General features: G+C 38.3%; 1 long non-coding RNA gene across 1 annotated transcript in view; it reads left to right on the top strand.

Annotated features, from left to right (window-relative positions):
- The window catches only part of LOC103674173, a 44,233-nt gene that overhangs the window by 29,194 nt on the left and 11,207 nt on the right, over window positions 1-3,832 (top strand). The window contains exon 4 of the long non-coding RNA XR_005834899.1: window positions 1,180-1,387. This is a non-coding gene — a long non-coding RNA (uncharacterized LOC103674173). The remainder of the gene's footprint in view (window positions 1-1,179; window positions 1,388-3,832) is intronic.

Raw genomic sequence — 3,832 nt, 5'->3', positions numbered from 1 at the left:
AAATAAATAAATAAATAAATAAATAAATAAATAAATAAATAAAATCCTTAAATAAATAAAATTTATATGAAAAAGCAAAGGCCCTAGAATAGCTAAGACAATCTTGAAAAAGACTGAATTGGTGGAATCATTCTACCTGTTACTAATGTCTACTGTATATTTAGAATAATCAAGACAGCATTAAACTGGTAGAGGGATAGACATATCAATTTGACAAAATCAAGAACTGAGAAATAGACACAGTTATGCCTACCTGATTTTGACAAAAGCAGAAAAACAGTTCAGTAGGGAAAGAGCCTTTTCAACAATGGTGCTTGTGCAACTGGACATCCATGGGGGAAAAAAAGACTCTTGGCCTGAGATTCACACCTTGTACAAAAATGAACTGATAACAAATTCTAGACTTCAGTGTAAAAAAGTAAAACTTAAAACTATAAAACTTCTAGAAGAAAACAGAGAAAATAAGATCTTGGGGTAGACAAGGAGTTCATATACTTCAAAAGCATGACCTGTAAAAGGAAAAATTGATTAATTAAACTTCATGAACACCAAAAACTCTTATTCTGCTAAAGACTGTTAAGAGCACGTAAAGAGAAGCTATAGAGTGGCAGCAGTTTATTTGTAAACTGTGTGTCTTGCATGTAAATACTAGTACATTTAGTAATAAATACATAAAAAAACTAGAAACGAAAAAGTAAAAAACCAGACCGGTTAATCCAGTGAGAACATGGACAAAAGACATGAAGAAATGTTTCAAGGAAGGAGATATGCAGATGGCACATTAGAAAAGGAAGAGCTGTTCAACATCATAAACCATTTTTGAAATACAAATTAAAACCACAAGGAAATATATCTACGTATTAAAATAATAAAATGAAAAATAGAGGTAACATCAAGTGTTGGTTAGGATGCGGAGAGTCTGGATTACTCATGTTTTTGATGGGAATGTAAAATGTTATATAGCCATTCTGGAAAAGTTTAGCAGTTTCTTATTATATTAAACATGCAACTACTGTATAACCCAGCAGTTACAGTCTTGAGAGTAAAAAATAAATCCCAGAGAAATGAAAATTTGTGTTCACACAAAAACCTGTGTATGAATCTTATTCATAATAGTAACAATGTAGAAATTCCAGATGTCTTTTATTTTTTTAATTTATTTTTTCTTTTATTTTTTAGATTTGAGAGAGAGCGAGCATGAGCGGAGGGGGGCAGGCAGAGGAGGAGAGAGAAGTAGACTCCCTGCTAAACAGGGAGCCCTATGCGAGGCTGGATCCCAGAACCCTGAGATCATGACCTGAGCTGAAGGCAGATGTTCAGCCACCTGAGCCACCCAGGCCCCCCTTCCCTGATGTCCTCTAATGGTTGGATGCCTAAACCAATTCCGGTATGTTCATTGCAAATTGTTAAATTAACAATTGTGTGTGTGTTTTTTTTTAAAAAGATTTGTTTAATCATTTGAGAGAGAGAGCAGGGGGAGGGGTAGAAGGAGAGAATCCACAAGCAGACTCCCTGCCAAGCACGGAACCAGACATGGGGCTCTATCTCCCACAACTCATGAGATCATGACCTGAACAAAAACCAGGAGGGGATGCCTAACCAACTGAGTCATCCAGGCACCCCAGATTTACATTTGTTAAGTAGAGCTCCTTGGGGTGTTTGATGATAAGCCCAGGTGCTATAAGAGACCACATGGAAAATTGAAATAGAGAGGTTCTTTACTCACAGGTCCTTGGTGGTCAGTATACTACACATCTTGAGGAGCCACATGAAGAAGTCAAGGCAGGGTACAGGTAGACAGCAGGTCAGTACCTGGGGCACATGGCTTTGTTAGGGTCTGTAGGTAGTGCTTTGGGGTTTCTGAGCTAAGACTGGATTGGTCAATTCAAACCAAGAAAAGCAAGGTTTTGGTAAGCTTCTCAGGGGTCTAATATAAGAGGTGCACAAGGGAAAAGCCCTGGGAGGCAAGGGAGACTTTATCACAAGGGGCATTGGGGAAATTGTATCAGGACTTAACATAGTTATGACTCTGCAGGCTATTATCCAGGGCATGTGTTTGCATGAAGACCAAATGTCAGTTTAAGGCCTCTTCAGGCCTGTTAGCCAAACAAAATGGATGCCGAGGCACCAATACCATGGAGAAGCTTAGCTAAACTCTTGATATGTGTAATACCACTTAGGAATAAAAAAGAATGAAGTTGATACAACAACTTGGGTGAATCCCCAGAGAATTAATGCCAAGTAAAAGAATCCAGTTGCGGAAGGTACCATTTATATAGTATTCTGAAAATGACAGAATCATTGAAATGAAGAATAGAGTAGTGGTTCTTAAGTTTCAAGGATGGGGTTGGGTTCAGGAGGGTGATGGGTTATAAAAGATCACATGAAATGTCTTTGTGTTAATGAAAATGTTCTGGGGGCACCTGGGTGGCTCAGTTGGTTAAGCCTCTGCCTTCGGCTCAGGTCAGGATTCCCGGATCCTGGGATCCAAGCCCCGCCTTAGGCTCCCTTCTCAGCAGGGAGTCTGCTTCTCCCTCTCCCTCTGCCCCTCCCACGCTCTCATGTGCACATGTGCGCTCTCTCTTGCTCTCTCACTCTTTCTCTCAAATAAATAAAATTTAAAAATATGTTCTGCATCTTGACTATCAATAACAGTATCCCGGTGGTGATGTGGTAGTATGGTTTTGTAAGCTGTTATTGTTGCAGTAATGTGGGTTAACAGTCAAAGGGTTCTCTTTGTATTATTTCTAAGAACTGCATATGAATGTACATTTATCTTAAAATTACAAGTTTAATTAAAAAACACTCTGGTCTTGGGGCGCCTGGGTAGCGCAGTCCTTAAGCGTCTGCCTTCGGCTCAGGGCTTGATCCCGGCGTTCCGGGATCCAGTCCCACATCGGGCTCCTCCGCTGGGAGCCTGCTTCTTACTCTCTCACTCCCCCTGCTGTGCTCCCTCTCTCACTGGCTGTCTCTGTCAAATAAATAAATAAAATCTTAAAAAAAAAAACAACACTCTGGTCTTGAATTACTGATTTATCAAACTTCTTTTTGTGTGGATTTCAAGTTATCTGGACAGGGCTTCATTTTAAATGCAAGTACAATATCATCTTAATATCTGGAACTTAACTGTTCAGCCAGTTATTGTGTTTTGTTTTGTTTTTTGTTTTGTTTTTTTATAATTATATTTTTTTATTATATTACGTTAGTCACCATACAGTACATCCCTGGTTTTTGATGTAAAGTTCGATGATTCATTAGTTGCGTATAACACCCAGTGCACCATGCAGTACGTGCCCTCCTTACTACCCATCACCAGCCTATCCCATTCCCCCACCCCCTCCCTTCTGAAGCCCTCCGTTTGTTTCTCAGAGTCCATATTATTATTTTAATTGATAATAACTGAAAAATCACCCTTTGTATGATTAATGTAAATCTGTTTTACTTAACATTATCCCTGGTTTACCAACCATTACTAAAACAAATTGCAAAGATTTTGCCATTATGTCATCTCCTTCATTCATCTTTCCAATGCTTATTCTAAGTGCAATCAAAGGTGATAATTACTGAGACATCTAAATTTATTCTAACAATAGTGTATTCCATGTATCTAATATTGAAATTTCATGAATAAAATAATGTTAATGGCCCTCACAAAATAAAGATGTGTTTTGCATATACAATAGAATATTACTCAGCCATCAGAAAGAACGAATTCTCAACATTTGCTGCAACATGGACGGCACTGGAGGAGATAATGCTAAGTGAAATAAGTCAAGCAGAGAAAGACAATTATCATATATTTTCTCTCATCTGTGGAACATAAGAACTAGGA

This window comes from Ursus maritimus (assembly GCF_017311325.1).
Source record: "Ursus maritimus isolate PB19 chromosome X unlocalized genomic scaffold, ASM1731132v1 scaffold_X1, whole genome shotgun sequence".
Lineage (NCBI taxonomy): Eukaryota > Metazoa > Chordata > Mammalia > Carnivora > Ursidae > Ursus > Ursus maritimus.
The sequence above is the reverse complement of the archived record's forward strand: the minus strand, read 5'-3'. Positions and strand labels throughout refer to the sequence as shown.